General features: G+C 47.9%; 1 protein-coding gene across 3 annotated transcripts in view; it reads right to left on the minus strand.

The window, feature by feature from the left end:
* The window catches only part of LOC106145435 (transcription factor Maf), a 320,844-nt gene that overhangs the window by 230,921 nt on the left and 77,374 nt on the right, over positions 1–12,549 (minus strand). The window lies entirely within an intron of this gene.

Consider the following 12,549-nt stretch of genomic DNA (forward strand, 5'->3'; position numbering starts at 1 on the left):
GGCTCTGCTGGGTGGTGGCTCTGAGATCCTGCTCCTTTGCTGGCTCTCAGCAGAGGTGGCTCTTAGCTCCTGGAAGGCCCCCAGATGCCCCTGCATGTGGCCTCCTGTGACTCAGAACCAGCCACAGGCTTCCACCCTGAGGTCTCCATCCCAGGCACTCCACCCTAGAAGGTTCTCAGGTGATCAGACTGGGCCCACTCGCATAATCCAGTTTTCTATCTATCGTCCCACTTCTGACCCTAAATGGAGGGGCTCAGCGGGCACCGGGTGGGAGGCTGAGGATGTGGCTTACTTTTGACCCTGAGGACCTGCAGTCAGTGCAGACCTCACAGGTGTGGGGCTCTGTTCTACAAGACTGCTGACCCAAGGGGCCTCCTGCCGGTTCTTCCTAGTGACTGGCTGGGGCCTGGGGGCCTCCATTCCTCCCTCCTCAGGTTTGGTAACTGTCTCGGGAAAACTCAGAGAAGCACTGATTCTGCTTCCAGTGCATCATGAAGGGTGCGGCTCGGGGACAGCCAGACTCAAGAGCTCGGGAGTGGCAGAGACCTGCACTCCCCCTCTGGGCCAGCCCCACTTCTGCAGCCTCCACCCGTGCTCAGCCCAGAATCCCCCAAACCCAGCAGTTTCGAGTTGCTCTGGAGGTTCCATTACATAAACCACTGGCCATTGGCAACCGAACTCCATCCAGAGTCCCACTGGTCTCCCTGGAGTTGATTTCTCTGTCAACCATCCTCTGCTCTCCAAAAGTCACTGTGACTCTAACTCAGAAGTAGCCTTTCATTGGTTCATTTGTTCAACAAATCTGTGAGTACTGACCACATGTCAAACTCACTTCTGGAGACGGGAGACGTAGAAACAAAACAGAAACATCTCTGGCTTTTATGGAGTTTATCTTTTAGCAGAATGGAGATGATATACAAATTAAAATAGCAGCTTCTGTAATGGTTCCCAGAGACTCCTGTTGAATTCTTCCTCATTGAGCTATGAGATGACCAGAGTCTTGGCCACCGTCTTCTTGCAAAATATCCTGAGGTAAAGGATCTTGCTAAACCAGACCACCCAAGTTCCAGACCCACAAAAATTCTAAGATAATGTTCTTGTTTTAAACCTGCAATGAATTGTGGTATTTGTTACTGGTAATAGCTAACTGATACATGTGTCATGTCACATGGTGATGTCTTAACAGGAAAAAAAAAAAAAAGAAGAATAGAGCAAGAAAGGGGAATAGGGAATTCCAGAGCAGAGCTGGGCTGCACTTGAGAAAAAGTTTCATTTGGAAGATTCCATATGATATCATAACAAGTATGACACTCAAGAATAGCTTCTAGGCAGCTATGATTTTCGAATGACGGGGGGTGGGGGGTGGTTCTGGCACTGACCAATACAATCAGCAGGCTTGGAACCGTCACACACTGAGTCAGTTTCAAAGACACAACCTAAATTCCTTTACTATGCTTTATTACTCTCCCTGCACGATGCTCCCCAGGTTCTGTTATCACAGCTGCTACTAGAAATTCTCCGAGTTTTATTAACAGAGCGGTTTCTTGCTGTGGGATTATATAACATACCTTGTATATCTGCCTTCATCTATATGGATGGAGAATTCCATATGGATTAAGTTTTCAAAGGAGGAGGTTCACAAAGAGGAGTCCTTCTCTTCGAAATGCAGATGGCGGGGCCTGGAGATGCTTCAAATGTGAGCTATTTAATAAATGATGGCGCTGGGAAAATAAACAAACCAGTGGAAAGAGAAGCAGGTCTTGCTCATGACACCCAGGGCTGTTTTCGTATGCAAATTCATCTCTGCAGCTGGGGGTGTTTTCATTTTCCAGATTCTGATTCTCCAATCATGATAAATCCCTCTGATTATTATTATTATTTTTTTTTCTTGCAAGTTACAATTTAAGGTTCTATACGGTAGTAGTCGGCCTGAGAATATTGGTGGGTGTAATTCTTGGTCTTGGTTGAGGCAGAAACTTAAGTGAGTGTAACGATTTATATGATCAAATAAAATCTCTTCTGAATAATAATAATAATAATAAAAACATCTTTCCTACGTCTCCCAACTCTCTTAAGTCATTTAGCGCATCCACCAAAATGGGATGCCCGCGGCTGCGTTTGAACGGGTCTAAATGCTGGCACGTAAATTCTGTCTGTCTCTCCCTCCCTCCCTCCCTCCCTCCCTCCTTTACAAAGGAAGTTTCAGAAACAGGCAGAGGATTAATTGACCTCTCCATGCCTCTGAATCCCCATATTTAAAACAAACAATAAGACAGGAAAAAAAGGCTTATTGTGAGACTGTTTTCCCTGCTGTCAGGGTTGGCCACCCCTTGGAAGACACCTCCTCTGAGAGGCCTCTCTTGGCTCAGCCAGGGTGGGTCAGAGGCGGCCACCTGTGCCCTTGACGCTCCTCGCTCCACATCTCCCCTGCCCCCGATCCTATGAGTGTCTCCCAGGAGACCCCGCAGGTTGCCATGCACAGTTGTGCAAAAGGGTGTGCAGACACATGTGAGCTCTCAGGCAGCTCCTGCTCTAGAGAGGGGCTCTGCGAAGCCACATGGCATGGTGGCCGTGGGGCTGAATGGCTGCCGTGGTCTGAATGTTCATGTCCTCTCAAAATTCATGTCCAAAGCTAATCACCAATGTTTTGGGGTTTTTTTTTTTTTTTGGTAGGAGATGCTTTTGGGAGGTGATTAGGTCGTCAGTAGGAGATGCTTTTGGGAGGTGATTAGGTCGTCAGAACGCTCACGAAGGGGCGTTCCAGAGAGCTGCCCTGTCCCTTCTCCCATGTGAGCACATGATGAGAAAGTGCCACCTAGTAACCAAAATCGGGCTCCTCCAGACACTGACTCGGCTGGCACCTGGACCATGAGCTCTGCAGCCTGCAGGACTGTGAAATATATCCCTGTTGCTTGTGAATCTTCCAGTTCGTGGTATTTTGTTGGAGTGGCCTGAACTGTCCAAGAAACTCTCCCAAAAGACACATCCTGTCCTTAACGTGCAGAATTTGTGGTTGACACCTTATATGGCAGAATGGGTGAGGAAGCTCAGAATCTTGAGCAGTTTCTCTGGGGTCACCCAAGTGGGCCTCAGACTCAATGAGAGGCATCCCTAGAGGGAGGCAGGGGGGCTCAGACACACAGAGGAGAACATGACCTGGAGATGACCAGATGACAGAGGAGAAGGTGACATGGAGCAGAGAGATGCCACCACAAGCCAAAGAATGCCAACAGAAGCCAGAAGCCGCAAGAGGCCAGAAACGAATTCTAGAACATCCAGAGGAAACCTTATCCTGCCTGAGCTTCAACTCCAGGCCTCTGGCCTCTAGAACTGGAGGGAATAAACTGCTCTTGGTCTAAGTCACTCAGTTTGTGGCGATTTGTTGCATCAGTCACAGGAAACTACTATAGAAGTTTAACTCAAAGAGAGAGAGAGAGAGAGAGAGAGAGAGAGAGAGAGAGAGAGAGAGACACTGAGGGCTAGTGGTCAATAATCTCAATCGCTAGCCCCATAGACGTTCCTCAGGGAGCACTGTCACCCCCTAGGTGGCATGTGCCCTCTGACACAGGCCCACCTCCATCTGTCTGCACAGTAGACTCCCAGGCTACGGGAGCCCAGAGGTGAGTCACCCAAGACCTCCACCCGCAGAAGGGCAGAGCCCCTTACTCCTCGTGCCAGATTCCCCGCCTGGGATGCTTCCCCCCACGCCACTCTAAGCACCTGTCTCTTCATGCCAGGCTGGACTTGCACACCTGGCGGTGTCTTCCAGAAGCAGGGCGGTTTCCGCCAGAAAGGAGCTGTGGGGACCCGCCTGTCCCCCCTCTCTGGTGCTCAAGGCGTGCCCTCTGCAGAGCACTCTGGGACTGGTCTCTGCAGAGCGGCTTGTAGGTACCACTGTAGTTTCTCACTACAAACATCAAACAAGCAGCAGAGGTGGCAGACAGGGGTCTTGCTAGAAGCTTTTAGACTCCCAGAGGGCCCTGCCCCTCACTGACAAGAGGGACTTGGAGCAGGGCCTCCGCAGAGAGTTCCTGGGAGAGGCTCAACTGCTCATGCAAGACGCTCCCAGGCAGTTTCCGTCCGGAACCCTCGCTCCCCGGCTCCTGGGGTCTCCACACCCTGGTGGCGAGCAGGCTCTTCTTTCTGTAAGTGGAACTGTCCGACCCGATGCCAGCGTCATGATCCCTAGGGCTGCCGTCACAGGTGCCCATTACAGGTGTCCTCTCAATGTGGAGGCCAGGAGTCCTGAATGGAGGTGTCAGCAGGACTCTGCTCTCTCAGAGCCACTGCATGCCACCGTCCCACGTCCTGTGGTGGCCAGCAGGCCCGTGTTGTTGGTGGATCTACAGCACTCCTACTTGCGTCCCTGTCTTCTCTGTCTCCACCCTCTCCTCTCCTGAGAGACCAGTCCCTAGACCTGGAGTCCTCCTTACACCAGCAACGACCTCATCTTAGCTAAACATGTCCGTATTTCCACGAGATCCCCTCTAAGGCTCCGGGTGGATAAGAATTCTGGGGTCCACGCATCCACCTTCAGCTGGTGACAGGTCTTCTCTGCTTCTCTATCAGCAGTGAATCTAGAGGAAATCTGGGTCTTGCCCCTAAATGGGAAGGCCTCCTTGCTTTCAACGCCTCAGCTCGACTGTCCTGATGGATCAGTTCTCCCTACTCCCATCTCCTCTCCCCGACACCGCAAACCCCAGCCCCAGTGTCGGTGCTGAAATTATGCTGAGTGTCAGAATCACATCAAACAACTGAACTTATTTCCACCAGAAAAATTTGATTATTTCACTTTGATTTACGTGGCTTTCACCCCCCTCCCTTCTCTCCTACAAACGCTGACTTTGGAATCCCCTTCGGCGCCGGGCCACGAGGAGCAGACCGTGTTTCCGATGGGAAGGGGAACTTTCATTATGTTTGATACCCTATTTTTCTCTCCTTGATTTGAATGTTATAATTGGATTGGAGAGATATTTATTAGGAACTCTGTGTTTCTTTTTTTCCCCTCCAACTGCTTGAAGGGTGTCTCTTAATTTGTTTCTCTCTTTGGAGTTCTGAGAAGTAGCTGTGAGGTATTATTCCCATTGAAAGAAACTCATTTCTTTCAAACATTTATTTAAGGGTGTCATTTTCTTAATAATTCTGAGGATAATTCAGAATAATTTCCACCACCACTGCAATTTTTAACTTCAATGGAATATATGTCACCTGTCCCCTGGCCGGTTCCCCCCTCCCAGGAGCCCATCCAGTTGTAAGGGCCAGAATTACTCAGGTACCGACTGTGGTGGAAACCGCACTGGCCTGGGAGACCTGGAGAGTTCCACCAGCTTCACCGCTGACTGGCCTGGACAAGTTGCCGGCCTCAGTTTACCCATTCATAAAACAAGGGGGTGGGACCTCGTGACCTGCCTCCGAATTTTTAAGCCTTTCTGCTCCATCTAATTCCCAGTTGTCAGAAGAAGATGTGAACCACACACTGAAACTCACAAGCGCAGTCAGTGGGTGCCTGGGGTGGGGTGGGGGGTCCACCGCAGGGACCCAGGGGAATGCTCTGGGTGAGGGAAAGAGTCTATGTGCTCTTTGAAGAGGTTATGGGGGCTAACCTTCTACCAAAATTTATCAAACTGTCCACGTCGTCTGCACACATCTTCTTATGTCTCCACATGTTGATGAAAAAGCTGCTATTTTTGGGAATTAATTTATTTATTCTAATTAGGTATATATGGCAGCAGAATGCATTTTGATTCATTGCACACAATCGCAGCACAACTTTTCATATCCCTGGCTGTACACGATGTAGTGTCGCACCGTATGTGCAGTCACACAGGTACCTAGGGGAATGATGTCCATCTCATTCCACCATCTTTCCTGCCCCCGTGTACCCTCCACACCTCTCCCTCCCCTTTGACCAATTAAAACTTTTCATATATTTGTTGATCAATTGTATGTCTTAAAGGTCCTCCAATTTTCCCTTGGGCCCCCCACTCCCCATCCCTGTTATGGATCGGCATCCACTTATCAGAGAGAACATTAGGCCTTTGGGTTTGGGGGATTGGCTTACTTTTTTTTTTAGCATGATATTCTCCAACTCCATCCATTTACCTGCAAATGCCATGATTTTATTCTCTTTTAATGCTGAGTAATATTCCATTGTGTATATATACCAGAGTTTCTTTATTCATTTATCTGTTGAAGGGCATCTAGGTTGCTGCCACGGTTTAGCTATTGTGAATTGAGCTGTTATGAACATTGATGTGGCTGTGTTACTAGAGTAGGTTGATTTTAAGTCCTTTAGTATAGACCAAGGAGTGGGATAGCTGGATCAAATGGGTTCCATTCCACGTTTTCTAAGGAATCTCCATACTGCTTTCCAGAGTGGTTGCACCAATTTGCAATCCCACCAGCAATGTATGAGTGTGCCTTTCCCCCCACATCCTTGCCAACACCTGTTGTTGTTTGTATTCTTGATAACGCCATTCTGACTGGCGTGAGATGAAAGAGTAGTTTTGATTTACATTTTTGTGATTACTAGAGATGTTGAATATTTTTTCATATATTTGTTGATCAATTGTATGTCGTATTCTGAGAAGTGTCTGTTCAGCTCCTTAACCCATTAATTGACTGGATTGTTTGTTTTTCTGATGTTTAAGTTTTTTGAGTTCTTTATGTATCCTGGAGATTAATGCTCTATCTAACGTTAGTGTGACAACAATTTGCTCCCAAAATGTAGGCTCTCTCTTCACCTCATTGATTGTTTCTTTTGTTAAGAAGAAGCTTTTTAGTTTGAGTCCATCCCATTTATTAATACTTGATTTTATTTCTTGCACTTTATGAAAGTCAATACCCATAAATCAATGCATTTCTATACATCAGTGATGAATCTTCTAAAAGAGAAATTAGGGAAACTGCCCCATCCACAATTAAATTGGGAATCAACTTAACAAGAGGCGAAACACCTCTACAATGAAAACTATAGAACACTAAAGAAATTGAAGAAGACGTTAGAAGATGGAAAGATCTCCCATGCTTTTGGTTAGGCAACATTAATATTGTCAAAATGGCCATACTACCTAAAGTGGTATACAGATTCAATGTGATTCCAATTAAAATCCCTTTGGCATTCCTTATAGAAATAGAAAAAAACAGTCATGAAATTCACTTGGAAAAATAAGAGACTCAGAACAGTGAAAGCAATCCTTAGAAAGAAGAGGGAAGCAGGAGGTAGCACAAAACCAGACCCAAAACTATGCTACAAAGCTATAATAACAAAAATGGCATGGTATTGGCACCAAAATAGACATGTAGACCAATGGTATAGAATAGAGGACACAGAGACAAACCCACATAAATACAGTTATCTCGTAGTAGACAAAAGTGTCAAAAACATACAGTGGAGAAAAGATAGTCTCTTCAACAAATGGTGCTGGGAGAACTGGAAATGCATATGCAGCAGAATGAAAATAAACCCCTCTCTCTCACCCTGCACAAAACTCAACTCAAAGTGGATCAAGGACCTAGGAATTACACCCGAGACCCTGCACCTAATAGAGGAAAAAGTAGGCCCCAATCTTCATCATGTCGGAAAAAGCTGCTCTTGTCAAAGGAACTGGGTCATGTGTGTGCATGCGCACGCACTCATGCATGTAAGTTCACGTATGTATGTAGATGTGAAACTAGGGGACCAGCTAATGTTTCCAAGCATTAGCCTTGTAGGACTGTCTGAGTGTTCAAGTTCAAGGGACCAAGTGGCTGAGGAGGGCAGCTTGGGTTGGTGGCTGACACAAGCTCAGGAACCAGCTGACTTCTGAGGGAACTTGTAGGAAGAGCATCCAATATTCTATTAACTTTGCCTTTCATTATTGCTCGATGGTTTCCTTGCTCCTATTCTATGCACTCAATTAACATTTTTTTTATTGAGTGTCTACAGTTTTTCAGAAACTATGCTAAATAGCTAACGTTCCTAGTACGATCCCTTGATTTATCAATCAGCACAACCAGAAAGCTACTGGAATTTAGATGAGTTACAAATAAAGCAACCTACATTTCCCAAGAGCTTAAAAAAAAAAAAAAAAAGGATGGATGAATGCAGGGTTGTTGGAGGAGGAGTTGTTTTTTTTTCTTAAAAAAAAAATATATATATATAAAAAATATATATATATATATATATACAGTAATAAAAAATGTTTACTTCAGGGCTGAGCTTGTGGCTCAGAGGTAGAGCACTCACCTAGTATGTACAAGGCCCTGAGTTAGATCCTCAGCACCATATAAAAATAAATAAAATAAAGTTATTGTGTCCAACTACAACTAAAAAGTAAATATTTTTTAAAAAATGTTTACTTCAAAATTAAAGTAAATAAAACTCTCAAAGATGGAAAGCCTAAACCACTGTGGTCCCCAATTTAATTTTTTTCCTTTTTAAGACACTTCCCTGTGCTGCACTGAAATTAGTGGCCACATGGCCTTCTTTTGACTTTTCCATGTACCACTGTGGCTGGATTCCGACTCTCACCAGGGAGTGAATTCCTTTTCATCTTTGCCTGAAGAGGAACTGCTTTGTTTTCTCTTCTTGGACAAGGAAAATCACATGACTGAGTCTGCTTCCCTTTTCACGTTGGTCACCAGGAAGCTCAGGGCCAAATGTGTGGCCCAATCAGAGCTGCTGAGTAGAATTGTTTGGTCTGCATTTTTTCCTTATGATTACTCCCTAATCTTGACCTCTTTTTATAGTGTGCAACTCCACTGTTATTTTATTTTTGTGGTTAGTTCTTAAGGACGGTTCTATTTAAATATCCCAGAAACCACTTAGGAAATTAGCTCATTTTATTTTAATAAATAAGAGAAACAATTAAATTGATGATTTCTGTCTCTAAGATATTAACTGGTATGTTGTGGGGCCTCAGTAAATGTCTCTCTCCATGAGAGGTTGCACTTTCCCCCTATGATCTCTTTGATACTACCCAGCAGAGGGTGTTTCCTAGAATTGGATATCCAGACGTGATACCCACCTTCTGTGTGGGCCATCCCCCTTGGCTTGCTCATGACAGCCCTAGTCCAGCATAAGCCGAGACATTTGAAATCCTTTTCACAAAGCAGCAAGACAGGACCCATGAGCTCACTGTTCTATTTCCCTCTGCCTCCCACTTTCACCCTGCAGCCTGCACCTGGCGCCCCACCGTCCCCACTCCCCCAGTGAGCACAGAGCAGGAGATAAAGCTTCAGGCTTGGAGAGTGAAGGACTGGATTCCCGTGCATGCCCTCAGAGCTGCAGGACTCAGAACATTACTAGCTTGGTGGAGCCTTTGCTTTCTTATCAGGAGGAAATGACAAGTTTCTTAACTTGTGGGGATACTTTGAGAATTAAATGAGAATCACAGGAAACTCACAGAGCACGGCGTCTCCAATAATTCTCAGCTGAATGGTTCCAGAGAAGGGTGGGTGATGGATGGATGGAGGAGAAGCAGATGAGTGGATTAATGGATGACTGGATGGATGAATGGATGGATGGAGAAGAGATGGAGGATGGATGGAAGGATGAGGGATGTATAGATGGATGCATGGTTGAATGGATGGATGGACGGACGGAGGATGGATAAGTGAATGGATGAACAGTTGAATGGATGGGTGATGGATGAATGGGTGGATGGATGGATGATGGACAGATGGGTGGATGAGGGATGAATATAGCGTGAGACTATGCCCCAGACAGGGAAATGCCAGAGGGATCTATTCTTTATATATATATTTTTTGCCACAGTTTGGAGGGGACCATGTTCCCTTCCACACATTCCCTGGTTATAAGGTTATGATGTTGTGTGCTTATGTGTGTGTGTGTGTGTGTGTGTGTGTGTGTGTGTGTGTGTGCGCGTGTGCATGTGCACCCACACATATACAGAAGTTACTCTTCTGTTCCCAGGAGTGTCCTGTTTATTCTGGGGCACCCACATTTGCCTTCTTGCAGCCTGAGCACTTGCCAGAGTTCACAGCTTTTTTTTTTTTTTTAATTCAGAAAAAACAAACGAAAAGGATGTCCAAGAAGCAGCATGTCAAACGCACATCTGATTTGAAACACAAGTTATTATTCAACCCATTTCTAGACTCAGGATTGCAAGTCGGAGGACCGGTGGAAGATGGTGAAGCTGACCCAATTCCTGTCTTATAGCTTTGACATTTTTCTTTTCTGAAAAACAACCTAAAAACACGCTGTAAAGTGTGATCTGGAAGGTCACACTCTGTGTTGGTTTTGCTGTGTCCGAGGCCCCTGTGCGATGAGGGAGCCGGCAAGCCCTTTACCGGCCTTTTCTACTGGGAGGTGAAGATGCGGAGGGACTTGTGCATTTTTACTTTGTCCTTGTCCCTCAGTCAGAAGAGAGGGGGGAAGTTTGTCAAAGGAGGAAGATTAAAATTTATAAAAAGGCCCCAGAGAAAGGGACCCGTTGTTCCTAGGGAAGAGCCTTCGGATCACCAGTTTATCCGGAAGCTCTTGCTTCCTGTCCGAGCCATACAGCTAGGACTGCGCCCCCTCCCACAGTGCTGGACAGGGTGCCAGAACCTGAGACTAGGGCGTGGCCAGGACGGAGAGAGGCCCTGCTTCGGGCAGTGCTGGCTGCGGGGCCAAAGGCCAACCAGGGCCTGTTAAGGGTGTCCAAGGGGGTCAGCAAGAGCCCTCAATGGGATAGCTGGGGTCTGCACCTGGCATCTCTGTGACCAGGCTATCAGAGCAGGACTAGAAGACCCAAGGACGTGAGGCCACAGGGACAGGGAGCCAGAGCAAAAGTGTAGCAGCCCAAGAGTCAGTGGACCGAAGGAAGCTCTTGCAACACGGCAGGCCCAGCACAAGACGGCTGCCAGGAACAGAGGAAGGAGAAGGAAACAGAGAAGCGGAGGGGCACAGGGAGAGAAGGGAACAGACGGGCAAGAGCCAGGGGGAACAGCATCATATCCCCTGGGCTCCAGGGGAGGAGGCGTCTCCTAAGCCGCCTGATTCATCCCCCTAAAGTAAACAAAGCAACAAGAACGAGGTTTCCTGGAGTTAGACCAATGCCAGTCGAAATGGATGAGACTAAATATCTACTCGGTCACCGGCCCTGGCCTGCGTCCTTGCTTTGCGTGTTGCTTTTAGGACGTCCCTTGGATGTGGGCACCTTCTGTAGGCCCATTCCTCTAAGGCAGCTGGATCTCAGCGGTCAAGTTCCTGGGTTCCTGGGGGAAGGAGTCAGGGTGCCACCTGAGTTCTCAGTCTCAGAATCTCCACAGGACCTCCCGGTCACTGTGCCTTTGGCAAGCAAAACAGTAGCCCAAGTTCCTGGACCAACACCCACCAGGTGAGGGTCTTCTGTGCGGGACATCGGAAGCACATTTCAGCTGAAGGAACGCAGGTGGGCAAGGCCTGAAGCCAGCAAGGCCCCACAGAAGCAAAGGGACATGGGCCAGGATGAGGTCCAGGATGGATGTCGGGGGAGGGGCTGGCGGGAGCCCAGTCAGAGCCGCGCCCTGCGGTGCCTGGCTCTCCTGGAGGTGTAGGCCTGAGCTAGCTAGGGGAGACTGACTGTTGGGTGAGGGTCCAGCTGAAGGAGCCAAGAAGAGAGCAGATTTCATAAATCCCTCTCTCTCTCTCTCTCTCTCTCTCTCTCTCTTTCTCTAAGTGGGTAAAAGATCTGTTCAGGCACGAGAGGGTGGGGGCTCAAGTCAGAGCGGGACCAGGCCTGGAGGATGTGCCGTGGGGAGCGAGGGGAAGCTGTCCTGTGCAAACCCTTAGCCACCGTGTGGGGACCCTGCGGGCTCCTCCAGATGCCTGCCTCCTGAGGCCACCACGGCTGGACCCTCCAGCAGGTCTCAGGCCTTCTGGCTTCTGTTGGGCTTGGCAGTGGGGGGATCCCTGGCAGGAAGACAGACGCAGGGTGAAATCTGGGCATTTATGTCTCAGTGCCTCCCTCCCTGCAGGGTCTCCTTTGAGCAGCCTCCTCCCGGTGTCTGCTGTCCCTGCTCACAGTACCCACTCTTGCTTCTCAGGCCTGGACTGAAACCACTGTACCCAGCCGCGGGCCTCAGGGTGCCAGGAGGAGCCTCTGCTCCCCCAGCCACGCCTTCTTTATATCCATTCTTTATGGAGGTTGCTGATCCGAGGGTGCTCTTTGCAGCCAGGGCTCATCTGAACAGTGGCATCGCTGTCCTATCATATCCAGTCAATCCCTCTGTGCCTGTGGGGCAGGATGGCCCCAGGACCCGCTGCAGACACTCAGGTCTCTTACATGAAATGGTGTAGCATTTGCACATAAGCTCTGCACATCCTCCCGCAGAGGTTAAATCTTCCCCAGATGACTAAGAATACCCGATACCAGGAGAATGCCACGTAAAGAGTTGCTATATTGCATTTTGGGGAGGTGACAAGCAAAAACGTTCTGTGCCTGTTCAGTACCGAGGTGATTTAAAAAAATACATTCCTGGTCTGTACTTGGTTGGGCTCCCGGTTGCGGAAGCCGTGGATTGGGAAGGCTGACTTTAAAGAGTGCAGAGGTGAGTGTAAGTGTACTGCAGCACAGGGCATGA

The sequence above is a fragment of the Ictidomys tridecemlineatus genome, chromosome 15 (genome assembly GCF_052094955.1).
Source record: "Ictidomys tridecemlineatus isolate mIctTri1 chromosome 15, mIctTri1.hap1, whole genome shotgun sequence".
Taxonomy (NCBI): domain Eukaryota; kingdom Metazoa; phylum Chordata; class Mammalia; order Rodentia; family Sciuridae; genus Ictidomys; species Ictidomys tridecemlineatus.